Raw genomic sequence first — 22,900 nt, forward strand, 5'->3', positions numbered from 1 at the left:
TCACTTTAAGTGTTGCCCGATCAAGGACGGACTCCGGGCTAGCCCCTAATGTGGTGTATGTCTCAATGGGCTCCGGCAACTATAAACGTTGTCAGTTGCTTGGGCTGATAATGCCCAGTTCGCCTTTAGTCCTACCCTCAACGGATGATCTAGGTCACCTCTGGTCAGATCAATATGCAAGCTATTCTACTTGAGTCCGACCCTCCATTTAGGAGTCTGGACTCATTCGTGCGCCCTGGGCATCACTATACAGATGCACCGTAGAGCACATCGGACTAACCTCTTCAAACCATAGGTCAATCATATGACACTGTGCATGCCTTGCATCCAAAAAGACCTCTATCCCCTTCCAGGCTAAAACCTCTCTACACTGCAATGTACATGCAAGGAAATGTGCACTATTGAAACAAAAAAGAACACTGCAATCTCCACAAAAACACACACAATCAGATAAAATTCAACCTGAACTAAAATTCTTAAATGGAACCTCAGAAAAACCTAACGTTCTTGGATTGCTGCCACAAAAGCCTGTTTATAGGAGTTTTTATTCCCATGGGTTTGCACTTTGAATGTCGCGGTCAGGTTCTGCTCTCAGACTCCCCCACATTCCAGTGTGCACTATTCGCATTATTGTTTACATTCATGATGTCTAAAATGATGCCCTCCTTCAACGGAATTGGCATATTTGCAGAAGTAGTTGAATCAGTGCTTTGGCCCACAATGCCCCTTGTAAGGCCAACCGCTACACTATCCCCTTCTTTCCCCTATCTTCAGCACATGCAGTATGGCCCCCACAACCCCACAATGAGACAGTTCTCCTCATACATTCTGTCTATGAACCTCTCCAGGGCTTCTAGAGTTGATCTATCCCGACTTGCTGCTGGGATGCAGGGGTGTTCTGCAGCATGTTTTGTAGCCGTCGTACACTGCTCGATCCTCTCTTATCTGCCTGCTCCGTTGTTTCCTGGCAGCCACTTTGCACGGGGACCGGCCTGATCCTGCTCATGTCAGTGGAGCCAGACTAGAAAGTCGCCCGTGCACTGTCCTGAAGAAGGGCTTCCATTACCACTAGGGCTTTCTATTCTCCTGCGTGCAATGCAAGTCAGCGGCAACTGGTAAATAGAAAGCTGCTCTACAGGAGCTGCGGCAACCCCTGGTGTAAAGGGAAGAGGCTGGGGAGGCTATGCAAACTTCTGGTGCAGCCAACTTATCTTCCTAAGCTTGATTCCGTTACAGCCCATTAGCAGGAATGGTCAGAATTCTCAGGGTTACTCCCCCCGGCAGATCCTCAGGATAACAGCCATCTGGCAAGCAAGAACCCCCAGGTCCAGTCTTAGTATTCCTCAAAGCCCACTTACTAGTGCACTGTTTTGGATCCTCCAGAAGTGACCGTGTATTACTGTGCCCTGCAGCAGTACTTTGTTTGGTCAATTTGCTCATTATTTGGGCCTTCAAGCCCATCTGACTGGCAGAAAAAAGTCTGCAAAGATTTAAGCGACCTCTTGAAGCGACCCCCCTTGATGTGTCAGAGTGCACCTCATGTCCCTGATATACCAGCAGCTAGGACAATTTGAGCAGCAGGGACAGCTAAAACCACTATCAAACCCCTGGTCGGCAGGCAGTAGGCTGAAAAGCCCTCACGCCTGACAGTGGCCACCTGGGTCATTGGCTAATACACTGTGACAAAGCCAGTACTCAGAAAGCTGCAATGCCAATCATACTTCCCGCTTTCTCCGGGCAGGCAGACTGATAGGCAGACAGTACAGGCAGTGCAAGTAGTGCTGCCCCTTTCCCTTACTTACTCTAGTGTGTGACGTGCGGCCTAATGTCAGCTTCTGTGCTACAGGCCATGCTTTTTCACAACCAGGAGCCTTAATTACACCTTAACTATGTGAGCTAATTACGAGCAACGGAGCCTGATGGAGCAGCACAGAGAGACACGGCAAAAGCCCAGATCTGTGTTAATTGCTTCTGCCTCTGCACTCTGATTTCAACTCTGCTTTCAGCCTCTTAGCTTTTCCCAGCTCTCCACTCTCTGCTCTGCTTCCAACACCCAGCACACTCCGCTCAAAGATCGCAGCTCACAGGACAGTGCAGCTCTGTGGTTAGAGGAGAGAGCCACACACTGTAGTGCAGCGTCACTCGTCAAGCCACACGGCAGCTTCCGCCAAGCTCACCATCTCTCAGGTCTGTGACCAACTTGTGAAATTAGGGGAAGGACGGGCAACAACAAGTCGATACATTAATTAGGCGAATTAAGTCATTTATTTTGCATATTTGCAAGCTTTTGTAGAATGTCTCCACTTCCTCAGGCAGAGATAGAATGAAACCTTTGACAAACATCACAGCATTACAGCTTACATAGCCCCTCCTGCAGATACCCCGTTATCTGTGCCTGTCTGTACCTAATTTCCCAGTTTTGCTCAGAGAGGCATGTTTTGGATGTTCAACTCCCCCACACATTGGAATCTTAAAGGTTTAAATGGTACACAAAAAAGCAGGTGGGGATGGTTAAGGGTCGGTCATTGTATGTGCAGTCCAGTTGAAGCTCGGTATGTCAGGCCAAGTCCTTTACAAGATCAGTGGTATCACAATCATCAACATATTAGGCTAGTGCCTCTAGAACTTGGAGAAAAAAAGATATAAAAATAGATATAGAAATATCTAGAAATATGTAAATATATATTTAGAGCTGGGAACGCTCCCGTTTACCTCATCTGATAGTGTACATTTTTGCAGCATGTAACCTTTTAAGGACGCACACATGTGTGGCTAAAATCTATTAAATTGCTGTGAACAAGGTATGTACCATGAACCTGTTGAAATCCTAATGCAAAAAGCATTTTATTTTCGTCAATGTTTTTCTATTCTTAAATATAGATGACATTTTGCCAATTTAAACATAAGTTATCGGTTTTGGCTATATCCGTTGCATGCTAAATTTGATGATTTCAATGAAGGAGAACAGAAGTTACAGAACATTATTTTGTTTCCTTTTCATATGTAAAGTGTCCTGCACCCTTAAGCAGTATGTATGTATTGTGAGACAGGCACAGTATCAAGAGAGACACAGACTCAAAGGTAACAGTTTCAACACCTTTATTTAATAAAGATCCAGGGTTGGTGTAATACCTAACTTGCCATAACTCTAAAGGGATTGTTCCCTCAACTGATGTTTCTAAGGGCCGTCGATGTCTAAAAGTCTAACACCAAAATCTGGCTGTGCCTAAACCAATGTTTGCCCTCACTCTTTGACAAAATGTGATAGTTGGTTCAACAAAAAAAGGAAATGTAAACCACCGTTGGTTTTAGGTAGGCTTACATAGGTGCAGTACTGCCAGTTCAAAATCGCTTCATCAAGCTTCGATCTTTCGATCTGTCGCGTTTTAAACAAAAATACACAGTTCCTATTAGGCCGCTCAAGGTTCCTTTCCCCAAATCTAGGCCTCCCTTTGCAACGTTCTACAATGTCTTTAGTGGGGTTCATAGGGTTCCCTTCCCCAAGCCTAAGCCCCTCTTTTACGAAATTCAATACAAAACAAAATATAACACAATTTTTCTTAGGCTTCCTCAAGCTTTTGCCTCTCTGTTTCAAACACAGTTTCAGCTTGTCAGGATATACCTTTCTCTTATATACAGTGTCTTTCACATACAATCCTTTCATGGGGTAGAATCAGAGACTTTAAAAAACGCCAGGCTCTTTGCTCCTCCTAAGCGCGACCACTCTGATCTTTATTGTTTGTACTTGCTAATGTTTTAACCTTTTATCTTCAGGTGCTTCCTGCACCCCTTTAATCTCTCTGTGTTTTTTCACTTTGTCATTCACACTTGCACCTTCTTTTGCTTTACTTTCTCTGTGTTGTGCCTCTTGCACACTTTCCACTTTCTGTCGAGCACACTTGCACCTATCAGTTTCCTTGTCATGCCTCTTGCACACTCTTTCACTCTTGTTGGGTCGTTTGCACCCTTTTCTTACTTCTATCTCTCTTTACATGTCTTTATTCTGGACTTTGCTTTCTTTCAGCACCGCTAGCATGTTTAAATGTCTTTCCACTTTCCTTGTTTCTTCTTTCTTATTTTCGGTCCTTTTATGTCTTCAATCTTGCTTTCCGCTCTTTGCCGCTTTACATATTTTATTTATTTATTTATGTATTTGTTTATACCGCGCTGTAAGCCTGCAGGCATCTGAGCGCAAAACATTAATACAAGGACATAGTGTCATGATCTCTGCTTCCAAAAGATCAGGACTTGCCCGACTCCCTTGGAAGCAGACCCATAACCCCGGTTCCGAGTGCCAGCCAGTCCCAATTGGGACCTTTTGGACCCTGTCCTGGCGCCAGTGGCACCAGGCTCATAAAGATGCCCAGTCCCAGCGCTGGAAGCGCCGGGCTCATAATGCTTGGGTGGACTTACCTGCAGCAGACCATTCTGCTTACTTACCTGCCAGTTGAACCCGGATCCTCTTCTGTTTGGGACTACTTTTCCAGTTGGGTGGGGCAGGAGCCACTCCCTAGGTTCAGAACACTGGAACTCTTCTGGAAAGCAGGAACTCTTTTCTTACCTAGGCGTGGCTGTGGAAGGAGACACCTAAGCACTACAGGAGGCTATTTAAACCACACCCGATGGATGAATCTTGCTTTGTGTTATTCTGCATTCTCTGCAGCAGAACGCTCATCGTGTCTTCTGCTTCTGATCCTGGGCCTAAGGAAACAAAGGCTTACCTACTCTTCGCATGTTCCGGAGGTCTTCGCACTGCATTCCGGCATCTGAAAGACAAAAGCTTACCAGCTCTTCGCAGGCTCCGGAGGCCTTCGGCGCTGCATCCCGCATCTGAAAGACAAAAGAAGGTGCGTTTAAAGACATTGGGCACCTTTATTACTCACGTGCCATTACTCCTTCCCACGCCGAATCCAGTGGGTATTCCAGCACCCTTCAGCTTCTCTAAAGCTCCGAACTTGTACCTGCAAGATAAAAGGGACAGTTAGTGCGCATCGTGAAGCAGGCTACAAGCACTTACCTGCGTGCTTCCAGGCGCTTCTATTCCTCACGCGGGTTCGATCCTCAACTCTCATCAGCCCGCCATCGCCGGAACTCTGCAAAACAAGAGATATCATTACAAAAGACTTTTAAGACATTTGAAGCGCCCAGAACTTACCGTTCGTGCAGTTAACGACGGACAGCAGTCCTCTGAGGTCAAGAGGCCTGCACCCTTATCCAGTGATGGAACTGGTTACGGCACCCTGCCCCGAGGCAGATGGAGAGCTCGGCGTTCACTTACCTAAGACATCTTACTCTTCTAGTCAGACATACAGTGCACAGAGGTCCAGCCCAAAGAGCCAACCGTGTGTTACACATCACCTTTGAAGATACGGCATTCACCCAGTCAAGACCGGCGCTTCTGCGGGAATCAGGTGAGCGTTACAGAACACAAAGACTACCGCAAAACTCCCACCCAGGCGCTATGGAAACCTCGGATACCGACCAACTAGCCCAGTTACTTGGGGAACTAAGAGCAGAAATGCATGCAGCCCGTCAGGAAACAAATGCTCTAAGAAAGGAACTGATTATTTCCAAGGAGCGAACAGACGATCTCGCTAGACAATTGCTACAGTCACAAGACGGACAAACTCCGTTACCCGCATCAGGGGAAAATCTTCCTTCAACATCCTCTACGAACCCAGTGCAGATCAACCTACCTGGGAATGTACCTCTGGCTCCGCCCGAACGATTTTCTCTTGACCCAAAGAGGTTTGCAGTATTCATTAATCAGTGCCGGTTGCACTTCTTATGCCGGCCAGCAGCCTTTCCAACTGATCAAGCTAAGGTAGCTTTCGTGCTTTCGTACCTTAGTGGCAATGCGGCAGACTGGTCGATCCTTCTAGTTAATCAAGATGATCCGGTTCTCCATGATTTTCAAGCTTTTCAGCTCAGTATGGAAAAACTGTTTGCAAGACATTCACAGGGGCAGGCCTTGGACAATGAGCTCCTTTCATTGCGACAGGGTAATCAAGACCTTTTGGCTTATATTGCGTCTTTCAACAGACTGATAGTGGAAACTCGATGGCCTGAGGACAAAAGGATTACGCTGTTTTATAGAGGTCTACGTGGAGAGCTCAAAGATGTGTTAGCCCAAGTAGTGAATCCCCCGCAAGACTGTTCGGACTATATTGACTTAGTCGTTCAAATTGACCACAGACTGCAGAACAGGAAGGCCGATCGTTCCAAGTTTGATGCTCGAGTATTTTCCAAACCACCAACTCCTACCAAAGGAGTAGACTCCGGGGAACCCATGCAAATAGGGGGCCTGAAAAGACCACTAACACAAAAGGAGCGGGAAAGGAGAAAACAGCTGCAATTATGCCTCTATTGCGGAAACTCGGGGCACTTTCTTCGAGACTGTCCAGTGAAACCAGCCAAGAAGGCAGTAGGAGCTGCAGTTACCAGGGTCACAAACTCTGAGCAGGGAAACGACCTCGCCCGACAAGAATAGAGGTCCTCTTGCCGAGCGTTAAAACCAGTTCCGTGACCTCGCATTTCGTGATACCTATGGTCCTCATTAGCCCTGAACATCCGGATCGATTACATGCGATTGAAGCTTACGTCGACAGCGGTGCCATTGGCAATTATGTGGATCATGAAATGGTTTTGAGGATGAATCTGACTCTTTGTCCAAAGGCTGTAAAGGACATCATTACTACGGTGGATGGTACGGAGATAGCCTCCGGACCAGTAACGCATACCACCCAAGAAGTGACGCTAGTAAGTCAAGATGGACACCATGAGAAGATTGTGTTCGATGTGATCAAGGCCCCTCAGTTCCAGATTATTCTAGGAATTCCTTGGTTAGAGAAGCACAATCCTCAGATCGATTGGCGAGCAAGAACGGTTCAGTTTCCAGAATGTGTCTCTACTTGTCACCCTCGACCTTGTGTTGCACTGGCAGCAATTTCCTCGGAGGCTCCCCAGTTACCTCCTGAATACCTAGAATTCCAAGATGTTTTCCGGAAGGATCAGGCTAACTCTCTACCTCCTCATAGGTCTTATGACTGCCAGATAGATCTGATACCTGGATCTACTCCTCCTTGTAGTAGAATTTATGCCCTCACCGAGCCTGAGAATCTTCACCTCCGACAATACCTGGATCAATACCTAGCGAATGGGTTTATTCGTCCTTCCAAGTCCCCTGCTTCCTCAGCTTTGTTCTTCGTTCCAAAAAAAGAAGGGGACCTTAGAACTTGTATAGATTATCGCGCCCTGAACCAGATCACCGCTAAGAATAGATATCCGTTACCTTTGATCCCTGAACTCCTGGACCAAGTCAGAAAAGCATGCATATATACAAAGCTGGATCTTAGAGGAGCCTACCACTTGGTACGAGTAAAAGAGGGCGATGAATGGAAGACGGCCTTCCGCACCAAGTATGGGCTATTTGAATATCAGGTCATGCCCTTCGGACTTTGCAATGCCCCGGCCGCCTTTCAATATTTTATGAACGATGTCCTCAGAGAGCTCATAGATGTCTGTGTTGTTGTTTACATTGACGACATCCTCGTTTATTCTTCATCGGAAACTGAACATCGAAAACACGTGAAAATGGTCCTCGAGAGATTGCGTCAACACAAACTTTTCGCTAAGTTGGAAAAATGTGTTTTCAACGTGACTGAAGTTGAATTCTTGGGATTCATATTATCACCTAGCGGAGTGCGTATGGATTCAAAGAAGGTCGATGCAATTCTCAAATGGCCATCGCTATCCTCCGTAAAAGGTGTTCAAAGCATGTTAGGCTTCGCTAACTTTTACCGCAGGTTTATCCCCGAATTCTCTCGAATAGTCCATTCCATCACCGCCTTGTTAAAGAAAAACAAACGTTTTGAATGGTCTACCGAGGCGGAAGAAAGCTTTCCAGAATTTGAAGACTAGATTTATCTCTGCACCGATCTTAAAACATCCTTGCCCAGAACTCCCCTACATCGTTGAAACTGATGCTTCGAGCCTTGCCATGGGGGCAGTTCTATCACAAAAGGACCCAGTAACCAATCAGTTGCATCCCGTGGCATTTTGGTCCCGCAAATTCTCGCCTCCTGAAATCAATTACACTATTACTGATAAGGAACTTCTAGCTATCAAGTCCGCCTTTAAGGCTTGGCGGCATTATCTTCTGGGGGCCCGACACACCGTTACTGTGATTACAGATCACCGAAACCTGCAATATTTGAAAACCGCAAAAGCTCAATCCTCTAGGCAACTCCGTTGGGCATTATTCTTTGCCGAGTTTGACTTCATAATTACCTATCGACCTGGTACAAAAAACAGTAAAGCTGATGCCCTTTCTCGGATGGGAGTGGAAGAACATTTGATCAATCCTAAACCTGTACCTATCATTCCCGAACAAAGAATTCTAGGTGTAATCGCCACACAATCCATAGAGGAAGTTAAGGATAAAGCCAGGCTACTGGTAACTCCAGCTGACATACAGAATTGGCATCTGCAGGGAAAGGACTTTACGGTGAAGGACAACCTATTATATTTCCAAGAACGGTTATACCTGCCCAGCACAGATTTACAGAAAAAGGTAATCTCTTGTTATCATGATTCTTTAATGGAAGGACATTCCGGTATGACCAAGACCTCGGAAAAGATCAAGCGCTACTTCTGGTGGCCGTCTTGGAAAAAAGATATCAGAGACTTTATAATGTCCTGTGGAGTATGCGCCCAAAACAAGAGTCAAAAGGAAAAACCAGCCGGCCTCTTACGCCCTATTGACATCCCGCCTCGCCCTTGGCATACGCTTTCTATGGACTTCATCACCGATCTACCTCCATGCTCCGGATACAATACGATCCTAGTAATCGTGGACCTATTCTCCAAGATGGCGCATTTCATTCCACTCAAAGGCTTACCAACAGCAGCAACTCTGGCCCGAGAATTTCTCGAAAACATCGTCCGACTGCACGGTTTTCCTTCAGTTCTAATTTCGGATCGAGGTAGTCAATTTATTTCTCATTTTTGGCGAAGTTGCTGTCGGTCGGCTCAAATTGATGTGAGACTTTCGACCAGCCACCACCCTCAAACCGACGGACAAACCGAGAGGACCAATCAAACTCTGGAACAGTATTTGCGCTGCATGCTACAACAAACTGAAAAAACTTGGAAAGATATCCTTTGGATAGCCGAATATGCCTAGAATAACTCTGTCCACTCGGGAACTGGGAAGACCCCGTTTTTTCTTTTATACGGTAGTCACCCTCGAACCTCGGAGTTGGATCCACTCCAAGATCTTGGAACACCAGCAGTAGACCACCTGCATTCTACAATCACCCAAGCCTTTAAGGAAGCCGTTTCTCACCTTCAAAGGGCTAAAGAACAATACAAGAAAGGAGCAGACCAACATCGGAAGGAAGCCCCCCAATATCAAGTAGGAGATCAAGTCTGGTTATCCACCAAATATCTACCTCTAAAAGGACCACGCACATTCAACCCAAGATACCTTGGTCCCTATTCCATCACTACCATAGTAAATCCAGTAGCGGTCAAGTTGGACTTGCCCCCTCACATGAAGATACATCCAGTCTTCCACGTCTCTCTATTAAAACCCGTGCAACCTCAAACCCGACTAACTACATCTCCAAAACCTATTCTAGTGGATGGAGAACTCGAGTTTGAAGTCAAAAGCATCCTGGATTCCAAGATCTCCAAATCTAAACTATTTTACCTGATTGACTGGAAAGGCTACGGTCCCCAAGAAAGATCCTGGGAACCTGCAGAATATGTCCACGCGCCTCGTCTAATCAAAAGATTTCATCGAACATTTCCTAACAAGCCCAAACCCCCGGAGAAGCCCGGTTTGGGAGGGGCCTTGAGGGGGGGTGCTGTCATGATCTCTGCTTCCAAAAGATCAGGACTTGCCCGACTCCCTTGGAAGCAGACCCATAACCCCGGTTCCGAGTGCCAGCCAGTCCCAATTGGGACCTTTTGGACCCTGTCCTGGCGCCAGTGGCACCAGGCTCATAAAGATGCCCAGTCCCAGCGCTGGAAGCGCCGGGCTCATAATGCTTGGGTGGACTTACCTGCAGCAGACCATGCTGCTTACTTACCTGCCAGTTGAACCCCGGATCCTCTTCTGTTTGGGACTACTTTTCCTGTTGGGTGGGGCAGGAGCCACTCCCTAGGTACAGAACACTGGAACTCTTCGGGAAAGCAGGAACTCTTTTCTTACCTAGGCGTGGCTGTGGAAGGAGACACCTAAGCACTACAGGAGGCTATTTAAACCACACCCGATGGATGAATCTTGCTTTGTGTTATTCTGCATTCTCTGCAGCAGAACGCTCATCGTGTCTTCTGCTTCTGATCCTGGGCCTAAGAAAACAAAGGCTTACCTACTCTTCCCATGTTCCGGAGGTCTTCGCACTGCATTCCGGCATCTGAAAGACAAAAGCTTACCAGCTCTTCGCAGGCTCCGGAGGCCTTCGGCGCTGCATCCTGCATCTGAAAGACAAAAGAAGGTGCGTTTAAAGACATTGGGCAACTTTATTACTCACGTGCCATTACTCCTTCCCACGCCGAATCCAGTGGGTATTCCAGCACCCTTCAGCTTCTCTAAAGCTCCGAACTTGTACCTGCAAGATAAAAGGGACAGTTAGTGCGCATCGTGAAGCAGGCTACAAGCGCTTACCTGCGTGCGTCCAGGCGCTTCTATTCCTCACGCGGGTTCGATCCTCAACTCTCATCAGCCCGCCATCGCCGGAACTCTGCAAAACAAGAGATATCATTACAAAAGACTTTTAAGACATTTGAAGCGCCCAGAACTTACCGTTCGTGCAGTTAACGACGGACAGCAGTCCTCTGAGGTCAAGAGGCCTGCACCCTTATCCAGTGAAGGAACTGGTTACGGCACCCTGCCCCGAGGCAGATGGAGAGCTCGGCGTTCACTTACCTAAGACATCTTACTCTTCGAGTCAGACATACAGTGCACAGAGGTCCAGCCCAAAGAGCCAACCGTGTGTTACACATCACCTTTGAAGATACGGCATTCACCCAGTCAAGACCGGCGCCTCTGCGGGAATCAGGTGAGCGTTACACATAGTAGTAACCGGGTAACAAGACACAAACAGAAAAAAGGCAGATTGGTCAGGTGAGGCTATTGTAACTATGGAACATGAGTTACTTAAACAGGTGAGTCTTAAGTTTCCATTGGAAGATAGTTTATATAGGTTCAAGTCTTAGATGTAGTGGGGGGTTGTTCCATTTGGTTGCAGCCTTTATATGAAAGGCTTTGCCGTTTATTTGTTCGCTTATGTGATGCAACCAAGATATGACCCTGTGCTTCTGATCTAAAGGCTCTGCCTGGTACGTGTCAAGTGATCTTTTCATTCAGGCATTTTGGAGCTTTCCCATATATGCACAAAATCTTGTCTTTCTCCCTTTTCCGCTCCAGCCAACTGCACCCTCCCAAGTTTCTCTATGTCACTTGTTTTAATACCCATCGGGATGCGTAGCGCTGGTGAGAGGTCTTTCCTGGATGCATTGGGCCGAGGTCAGGGACTCATCACCTGCCCCTTAGACACACTTGGGACCAGCACACATCCCAAGGGAACAAGCATTTTCCTGAACACCACCAGCAGGATACAGGCTTCCTCGCTCCAGCTCCCTGAAGACACAGCACCCTAGCCATGCTGCAGCCCCTCATGAACACCGGGCCACCGTCTCAGCATCTCTGGATCCTCCAGGCTTCTCTTCCTGCAGCTCCTCTGGTCCAGTCAGCATCCCCAGCTGAATGTTTCTATTGATGTTCCCCTGTAACCATGGAACACTTCCACAACACTGTCTTTGAATCTCTGCAATCTTGTTTTCAAGAATCTGTTTTTTAAGCTGTATTTAAGTGAATGTACTGTAACAGCGCAACGATGCATCAGGGCCATTTGTGCGCTTTATAAATTCAAATAAATACAAATAAATAAAAATATCCTTAAGCTTATCAATAACCATTTTAGAATTGAGATTCATGATAGATTTAATATCTCGAGAGACTAAGACACCAAGATATTCCAGATGTTCATTTTCCCAAGACATACCCAATTGATCAAAATCACTCTAAGTAGACACATTGTACGGGGAAGAATTTCTGGCTAAGTAACATTAATTTCATAACCATATACTAATGAGCAATGTTTCATACAACTTTTCAATAGAAGATTTGGGATTTGCAAGGTAAAAAAGAATATCACATTCATAGGCAGCTGCTTTGACTTGTACATCTGGGATGGCAATGTCTTGTATATAAGAATTAGATCAGATGTTTTGTAGCAAGAGTTCTAGGGCTAAACTAAAACTAAGAGGAAATAAATGGCATCCCTGACTGATGCCTCTGTAGGGAAAAATATAATCAGGGGTTGTTTTTGAGCCATATTCTATATTTAGGTGTGTGAAAGAATATTTTAACAAACTATATCAATGTAGGTCCAAATTTATGTAAATTAAGAGATTCAAAAAGGATGTCCCAAGAAAAACGGTCAACCAATATTTCTCCACCATGATAGATGAGGACCCATGGGTCTTTGGATACTTGGGACAGGTCAACAACATTGAATGGCAAATCAGTATTGGAACATGCAAGATGTTCTTTAAAGAAGTTAATTTGTTCAGAACAAACTAAAGATGATATCACCCGTTCCACTCTATCGGATAGTACTTTAGCAAACATTTTAGATTAAGTGTTTATCAAAGAAACCAGACAATAGGTTTTGATATATCCTGGTTTATATTTGTATTATATGTACAATGCTAATGATGACTTTTAAACATTACAATATAAAAAAATAAAATATTCACAGGATAAAAAACCAAAATGTATCTACAAATGGACCTTAAAAACTTAATTTTTAACATAACATTATCTTATGTATTTCATACAACATTTTAACTGAGGCCATAATAAGCAGTATCTAATTTCCCTTCATAATATCTGTCCAATTGCAAGCTTTAGAGGCACCAAATTCCACGTTATGTTTCACCACATACCATTTTCTAGGATGGTCCAAACCTGTGCATTTTATTAACCAGTGCTTCATTGTTTCCAGGACACGATCGATCTTACAAATTCTATATTTCCGTTCCTTTTGGGAATATGAGTCCTGGCCACTAGCACCTCTAAATTGGGTAAAATATTGAATTTCAGACAAAGATAATCATGCCTCACATATAGACAGGGAAGCTCCATAACATAGCTGGATATTTATCCTAATGAGGGTATATTGTCATAAATCACCAATGGATCAACTGAAAAGGATACGACAACTCATAAAGGATAAAATTTGATAGGGCTCTTCCGGATCCTATTTTCACACAACTTGATTGTAGGCAGGTCAAATTAGACCTTCCAAATGATACAACTCTCTGACTGGATGAAACAGGCAGAGGGATGGATCACTGGAAAGGGCGTGGGAATTGTGTAGGAAGTATGCCTAGGATAGATAAAGTATCATAAGAAACTGTCCCAATCGAATTACTAAGATAACACAGTTTTAGCATTAATTAAGACACTGACCTTCTGGCAAAAACTGAAGTAATCCACGAACGTTCCTTGAAGAAAGCCAGGAGTTGAACAAACGACAAAGGAAGGGAAGATTAGTAAGGGAGACTTATCCCGAACGGCACGAGGCTCTCGCTAGATACCGGGTTGGTGCACCACAGGATAGCGTCCAAAGTACTGTGCACAATATCCTTCCAATAGTTCATGAAATACTTCCTTTCCCACGATGAACAAAAATTAGAATTTCACCTGTTATCTGTCACAGGTACTAAAGGTTCAAAAATAGTTGAGAAAACCACGTGCAGGATAGCACGCGATAGAATACACGCAGCCAGGCCAGCCGCGCTTGAAAACAGCGTCCGCGTGTAGATATTTAGCACGCGAACAGGATACACGCAGCTCAGGACAGCCGCGCTTGCAGACAGCGTCCGCGTAGAGATTTGACACGCAAACTGGATTCACGCAGCTCAGGACAGCCGCGCTTGCAGACAGCGTCCGCGTGGAGATTTGGCACGCGAACAGGATTCACACAGCTCAGGACAGCCGCGCTTGCAGACAGCGTCCACGTGGAGATTTGGCACGCGAACAGGATTCACGCAGCTCAGAACAGCCGCGCTTGCAGACAGCGTCCGCGTGGAGACTTGGCACGCGAACAGGATACACGCAGCTCCGGAATTAGCGTGTATAGGAAACACGCTCAAAATAGGCCAAAGAAGTTGCTGAAGGGAATGCGAGAATGCAGGTCCGAAGTTAAGCTACCAAAACGCCAGAATTGACTTAATCAGAAGCAGCGATCAGAGTTTCCACGCTGCTTATGTACGCACTGCCATGATACATGTGACGGACCTAAGTCACGTGAATTTTAACGATGTGAAAAATGCAGACGTCGTTTTCCGGGCAATGCATCGAACAACTTCCATTTTGAGTAGAATGGTCTAGTGGTTCTATGGGCGTAACTCATTTTGTATGGCGAGGTCATTCCTGGTCCAGAGGTATGTCCAGCAGGCATGACATATATGCAGTAAATAGTATCATGCATGTGCCTTTGTACTGTGATATACTAAATTGTTTTAATATTTAAGGTCTACTAATTTAGGGCCCAAAGTAGATTACATAGCCTCAAGTTGCTATTTGTAAGGTCTTAATTGTAACAGTGAGACTTACTCATAATTGATTGTACAATATTTTGCCAATGTAGTAGTTGATGTAAACACAGCAGAGGTGTTAAATGCTTCTTATTGACATATTGTAATTAGCCAGAAGAAGCCTGCATGATCTTAAAATATGATGTAAGCATATACTGCAATGCTCTGGATTTCAAAGACCTAAAACCAAGCTCAGCTCTAATATATTACACTGGTGTTCTAATAGGCACATCTAAGAGCATTTTAGGCTTTTTCTCCCCAATTTATCAATGTAGTTTGGAGACCATATCTAACTTCCGTAAAGGAGAGTTGCTGATATTTCGAGAATGTATGCTGGTATAGTCTCAAACTATACACTCTACATTTCTGCAGGTATTGCTGTAGTACTGATAACAACTGTGTGCATTTACTAGACAATTGCTTCATGTGTGATTTCCATGATAAGATACAATCAATAAGCACAACAGGTTAGCCATACTGAGTGACTGCCTGCAAATTAGTCCATTCTATCTGCCAAATGTAATTAGATACATTTCAATATAGCAACTGTTGCCCCATATACACTCACTGAGTTTTGAACTGTGTTGCCTAGCCATCTATCTCATCTAGGAGAACTGTCAGGTAGCGATATCTAGCATCAAGGTGGACTGTACTTTAACTGCGCTAGCTAGTACAGACTGAAATGTGATTAGTAGCTTGCGTCAAATGTAGACAGAAATTTGAATGTTAGCTTGCGTCACATCTAGATGGAATTGTGAATATTAGCTTATGTCCCATCTAGACAGGAATGTGAATATTAGACGTCATCACATCTAGACAGGAATGTAAATATTAGTTTGCGTCACATCTGGACAGAATTGTAAATATCATTATGCATCCGATCTAGATAATGTCTATAACCAAACCTACTAAAACAAAAAGTCATCCCCCTGCATACACCTCTCAAACCCTGAAGTAAACACAACCATACCTCTAAAGCATAACAAACCGCACATACTTCACTACACCACAACAACAAAACAAACCACACATAGCCTCGCACAACAACACATTAAGGCTACCAACTGAAAAATACACCTAAGCTCAGCGAACGGTGTAAAACCGAACTGAAGCTGCCAACAACACATCACAGATTTCGCTCTCTTTCTTCCACTCTGTCCTACTGACTTACCCTACCCTCTTGCCTTTCAGAGCTGGCAGAGCAACAGGGGACCCCTCCAGTGGTGACAGTGCGTGGTATGAATATCCTTTAACATTAACATATTCGGCTAATAAATCTTCTTGGCCTTGCATTATCCAATTGTACAGCTACTGTGGTGTTATTGAGTAAAGTAATGATCATTTTGATCAAGCCAGCAGGTATATACCATCAGTGCAAATTCTGTCCTATGAAATTCCAATCAACCGTGTGAAATGTTTCTGAATAGTCGATACATGCAGCATACACCAGATGGTAATATTCACACCTAGCCTGTTCAAATACTGTGGTCAGTGCAATAAGGTTAACAGTGGCCTACTATCCCTTCCAAAATCCTGTTTGATTCAAAGGGATAAAGTTAGATTGTAGGGTCTTGGTTTAGGGAATGAATAACAAGAGTATCAGAAAAGTACCTGCAGAAAATAGATTTTTGTTAAAATTAGCATATAAATCAATTAATAATAGTTGCAATAAAGCCATCCAGTCGATGGGAAAGCCATCAGGCCTGGGGGCATTACTATGCTTCCAATCAAAAATTGCTTGTGTAATTTCCAGTACAGAAAATTCAGCATCGAGAAACGATAGATCAGGTTTGTTAACCTTATGATGGACAGTATTAGTAAGATAATAGGTAATCATATGGAGGGGGAATTAGTCTCCAGGGTATACAAGGATTTGTAAAATTGAAAAAAGGCATCTTGGCTTTTATCAAATCTGCATGTTTTTAGGGGTTAAGGATTGATTTGATTAGAGACAATTCAGTTGTTTTAGATATGAAGCCAAGAGCTTGTCCACCTTATTCAAGCCACCAATATATTTCAATCAGAATCTTAGTAAAGTGCAAAGGTTACTGTGAGTAATGTACTTATTATATTAAAAGCATTTACACATTAATTTTTACTGATTGCTTGGACTGATTGCTGTAAAAATGGTTTCTAATCCATTAATATAAGGAAACAAATTAGGAAATCATATCTTGTTTATTCAGAGGACTATTGGATAACGTGACCTTGCAAGTAGTTTTAAAGGAATTGCAAGTAATTTCTACTGAGGCATCCTCATAAACATTGCTTTTAAAAATGTCAGTTTGAAAATTAAAAATGTATTGGGTAAAGTCTTCTTCACAAGTAATTAATTGTTAAATATTAAATCGGTTTTTATTTTAGATTCATAAGAATCATATTTGAAAGAGTGAGTATGGGGATATCTCTCTATATAACTAGGACTTCAATATTTCAGATGAGATAATGCTGGATGAAAGTGGTTCATTGGAAAATATATTGTCAAGTCTTTAGAACTATCGGTGAACTAGTGAGTAAAAAGAGAATTCAGAGTCATCAGGAATAACAAAGCACCATGTACCAAATAAGTCCAGTTGATCGAAACTATGCAAAAATTAATTACAATAATTAAAATGAATAAATATAGCAGATGAGATGCGATCCAAGGAGGAATTAAACATGTGATTACTATCCCAACATATAATAACATTATCTGAATGGCAAAAAAGTATAAAAATCCCAAAGGTCTTCCCAAAAAGTGTCTTCTCTTTTGTTAGGGCCATAAATATTAACAATAGTGATAATTTTCTCAGATGCTTACAAGGATGCAATAACACATCGACCCAAAGGATCATTGAACCACCTCAGCCTAGAATGCCTTAGATGATAAAATAGCAACCACGTTCTTGATCCAAGATTTAGCCAATTTACTTTTTTTTTTAAATCATTCAAACAAATTTCTTGCAAACAGGAAATATCTGGTTGGAATTTACCTAGGCTGTTTTCATCATTAACTGGGCTGAAAATGTCCTTGACATTCCAAGGTGTAACTTTAAAGACATATATGAGAGAAATACACAGCAAAATAATTGCATATGCATGTATAGTTGTCATTATACATAGCATTAGGGATATCTCAGCAGTAATGGCATGCAAGCATGGAATACAACCTGAAAGTCCCTGATTGAAATCAGATCAGAAAGGTTATGAAACAACAGCAAATAGAAATATGTAAGTTGAAATCACGAAAGGGATAAAGGATGCACAAAAGACACAGTAAGAATAATATTGGAGAAGTGCATATTACCCAAATATAAATTTGCTGCAGTAGTAACAATTAGGAGAGACGTGCAGAGAAAAGACAAGGTTATCTCGCACCCCGGCAGTTAGATAGTAGGCCAGCAGGAAAGCACAATGCAAGTTGATGTAGATGAAGTTGATGGAAATGTGGCATGCAGTTTATATAACTGTTGAAATGTAAGAGTATCGGGATTCAAACAAGGGGACAGTGAAGAGTAGTAATAAGGAAAGAGGCATATAGAACAAGATAATATCAGCAGAGATTTGAGGTACAGCAGATACATATGGACTGGGAATATGGCACCATTTTAAGAAATATAGGAGAGTGCGATTAAGGGTATGAAACTTCAGAGACGGAATGGATAACTGGAAGACTGGCATTATGCAGCCGTATAAGACACTGTGGTTCAGTATTGAGGAATAGGTTTACGCTTGGCCTGCAAGTTCACACTAATGAAGTTTCAACAAGCTTGGTTGGTGATCTGGATTTATCGCAAGACTTGTCAGATGGTGGGACCACATCCCATCCAGAAATAAATTTAGTTGATCAAGATTTTTCCCAGCTAGTAAATACCTTGAAGGTTTGTTATTTTGATTGAAGTCGGAAAGAGAGGTTGTAGAAGAAATCTTGATTAGAACCGGGAAGAGAGAGCAGATAAATTCGGCCGCAGCATCTGGATCAAAGAATTCATAGGTGATACCTTGATCAGTAGTGACAAGTATTTTAGCAAGGTTGATCAAACCATAGAAACAATTACATTTCTTAGGGAAGCTCTGAGGTCCAAATATCACTTTGTTTTTTCTAGAGTATCCTTTGCAAAGTCTTGTGAAATGAAGATAAGAGTCCCAGCATAGTATTTTTAGAGGGTTTAAAAATTGCACCAGTGTGATCGTGTCCTAAAACACAGATTAGCATAGGTATATAGAGAGCCATTATTCTTCGGCTTCCAAGGCGAAATTCTGTGGGTGAATTGGATCTCAAATTGCATGGTGTGAATCAAACCAAGGAGGAGCACATTCTTCCATAAACGCAAATGGATTGTTCGCTTAGGCTTTCTTAGGGATACCAATGAATCTCATGTTGTCACACTGGTTGCGCTCTTCAAGATCAGCATTTTAGAGTTCAACTGGAGAACCCCCATTTGCACTTTCTCTAATCCTTCCATTCGATCTGTAAGTGGGGGAATTTGATGATCTGCATTACCAAGCCAGCCACTGAACAACATCATGTCATCTCTAGTATCACATAGTTTAACATGCAGAGAGAGCTGTCAGGGGTCCAAAATGTGAGGCGGACAACTTTCAGATGATTTATCAACCAATGCCATTTTATTAAATTCAAAATGTCAACCAAACACCTCACTTGCCCTACTCTAACGGGGGCTTCCCAGCCTAAATAAACTAAGGGAAATACTCTAACATAACATTTTGGGCCCACACAATTGTACATAAACATAAACCAGAAAAATAAGGCAATTCACAATGCCTAAATTAATATTCACAGCATTTTCAAAGTCTCTGATTGTAACCTGAGTGAATTTCTCTTCCCCCAGGTTTTAAGTCAAAGTCAATTCTGTGGATGAACTGTAAGGAAATCCGGGGTTGAAGTAGAGTTCCACACCAGGTCTTGACAAAGTCAGGATGTTAAAGATAGACCTCCCACTACCCCACAGTTCAACATAGAATTCCTCTCTTCAGGAAATATAGGTAGTTCAAAGTTCCTTAGTACAAAAGGAATTCTTGGTCAGGATGATCTCTGATGAAACTTAAATGCTTCACAAAATACAAATAGGCTGAGGTTGGCTTCTCTTCATAGGTCTTCTCTCTCAGCGCCATAAAGCAAAACAACTTCTTCTGTTTTAGGAAGGCCACAGTGATTTCTCTTCTCAGTGCTTCCCTCTCATGAAACAAAGAAACATTAAGTCCATTCAACTGCTACCAGAGTGGTCCACACTCGGTCCTCTATTTCCACTTCTGCCTGGTCCATTCTCCTGCCAGACCTACCTCCTACATTGATGCACCATGTAGTTTCACTTCTCTGCTTAAAAGTGTTTCAATTGTACTGCTTCTGAAGTCTCAGTCCAACTGATGCTTCTAAAGTTTATCACGTCTTCAACTTTAAACAGCTTTGAACCATTCTTCGCAACTCTGTAGCAAAGACAAGATTTATACCAAGGCCCTTTTAACTCTACCAGACAGGCAATGTCTCTTTCTCTCATTAATACCAGCTTTCTTCTAGGGCCGTTCTTCACCCTCTCTTGTCTTCTGTCAAGCCACTAACCAAGTACTTTCAATTTAAACCTCTATTGGCTCAGCAATGTGAGTTCATCACGAACTGTTGGTTCTTATACATCATAGTCGTTCATTTACAAGTTCAACCTTCAGCGATATAATATTAGCCACTTTTCTCTTCTGGTAGCAACAGTTATTTCCATAGAAATGTTTTCTTTAGCCTCTTTTGACTGAAGGCAATTCTTGTTCAATTCTGGTCTTAAAGTAATGCTTGTTTGTTCTCTTTGGTTCACAATACTGAGGGTTAACACTTGGTTTCACAGGATACTTAGGCACTGTCTTCGTGTTAGAATCACTTTTATGTACACATGCCCATTATTAACGTTATTAAAGCTATTTCTGTAATTCATATTGTTTGAAAACCTCTTCCAAAGAGTATTTCTCTAATACGCGAGTGTTACAGTTGTTACACTCCATAGTCTGACACGCTCTGGTCAGCTTCAGTGAATTTCACTCCTTCATGTGTGAAAAGCAACTGGTTACAGTTGCCTGTCTGCTATACCTGAAAGCTTGGGAACGCACAGAAACACTCACTTGCTTCTTGGCCTCTGTCACAGGCTACATGACATCTACTACAAATAATTTCTCGACCGGGAACACTTCTCACATAAAGCTGCCTCTGGTCCCACAGCAAAGACACAGAGTTCGGCTCACCACAACCCCCTGGAGCACGCCAGCCTCCAGGCACAGTCTACTGCATGCTTCTTGCTGTGAACGTTGTGCAATCATGTTCACATGGCGGAAAGCTTTCGAACCTTATGCTTCCCGGTGGGCAACCTCTGCAATCCAGACTTTGGGGGAATGGGGCCAACTCAGGACTGATACCTGGAATGAGCTGATGGAAAATCCAGGCATCCTTCTGTTCCTCCCACTTCTTTGGATTCTGCCAGCAACGTGCTTTCTTCTGCCACTTTCTCCTGACCCAGCTGCTTCTGCTGCTGCTACAACTGCTACTACTTCTCCAACCATGACCACCACTAATGCCCTGCACCTGAGGGAGGTTTATAAACCTCTCAGCCTCCCTCAGGTGTGAGCTGTTAAGCCTAATTGCCTGACCTTCAAGCCTGTATTGCTCTTCTTCCCTTTTCTTTATCCCAGTACTCTTGGGATTATGGGACTTGAGGCCCCCAATGGAAAACTAAGACTTCTTTACTCTTTCTGTTTGGCAATATGCCATCAATGATGTGGGATTATGGGGAAAGTTGTCTAAGAGAAAATCCCAGTCTACCTGACCTGTTTCCCCTCCCCCGTGTGATCCTCCCACAGAACACCACCCCCAGGGTCAGGATCAGGAAGCGGCTGCCTTACCTTGGCCACGTGAGAAGGGTCGCAGGCCAGGTTTTTGGGGTGAACCATGGGTGATTCATCACAGAGCGTATGCTCATCAATTACTGAAAAATACACAAAATATCTTGTTGTAAAGTGTTCTGAGCATTCATATCGTCCTCCAAAAGCTTACTGAACAAATCAGAAGCCATTATGGAAGTAAGTTCCGGAAATTCAGCCGAGGGTGAAATCCTTCATTGGAAAGAGACCCTCATAGTGACCGTTTTTTTAAAGGTAAAGAAATAGGGATGAAAGGCATAAATTAGTGCAGTGACTGGCAGATTGTGAAATGAAGGTGGGGCCACTAAATGTACATGCGCGAGTTAAAATTCAACCAATTTTGACAATATGGAGCAGGGTATGGTGATCAGCTGCTGATTGGTGTGCGAAGAGCCCCCACAATGCGGAATGGAGTTTTAGTCAGTGACGCATTGAGGAGGAGCCACTGGCTAGGAGGAAACACATAATTATAGCCACATGAAAATAAGGCCGTCAAAAATTAAAACAGCAATGGCAGGATAAAGAAGTTAAATATGCTTGAGTAGATTATTAGTCTCTGACATATTTAATTGGTCGGTTCAGTCATTGATCCGCCATTTCGGCGCACTGGAGACGGCTGATCGCAATAACAAGTAAACATACCCAAAGAGAGAAAAGTTTGCATCCACATTTCTGTGGTTTCAGCTCTGAGGCGTTGAGGTCAGAGACTGAATGGATGCCATGTCAAGACTTTCAAAGTGGAGCGCTATCTCAAGGCAGCCATCTTCTGGTCTGCTGCACACACTCCCCCTACCCCAATGTAATGCACATTAACAGAAAAAGTATACAATTATAAGGGGTTGGTTAAATGGCCAGAGAAGGCACGCCTTGCATCTTCATGGACATGGAGTGGAGCCTCCTTACAAATGGTCCGGCTCCTGCGCGCATGTGCAGGAGCCAGGAAGCTAGCTCCTGTTCGTGCCACAAGGGTGCTGGCACACTAGAAGGACACAAACTTCAGGGCCAGGGCAGAAGGTATGTTTACTTTAATAATTTAAATATGTGTATGGATGAGAGTATGCTTGTGTCAGGAGTGAGTGTATGATGATGGGAGCTTGTGTGAATTAAAGAGTGCATGCTGTCTATCAAATGAATGTTGTGTAGTGTGAGTATGTGTGTTTGTGCTAGACGAGGCAGCTGATTTTGGCGCGCAGGGGTGGAGCAAGGTTGTACAACAACAGCAGCAGTTTTACAATGCCATTGCTGCACAACCCTGCTCCCCACCAGCCAAACTCAGCTCCCCTTCTGTGGCGCTGGCAGGCCCAGTGAACAGGGATGGCCTTTTTATTAC

The sequence above is a fragment of the Ambystoma mexicanum genome, chromosome 2q (genome assembly GCF_040938575.1).
Source record: "Ambystoma mexicanum isolate Mex_15411 chromosome 2q, UKY_AmexF1_1, whole genome shotgun sequence".
NCBI classification, from domain to species: Eukaryota; Metazoa; Chordata; class Amphibia; order Caudata; family Ambystomatidae; genus Ambystoma; species Ambystoma mexicanum.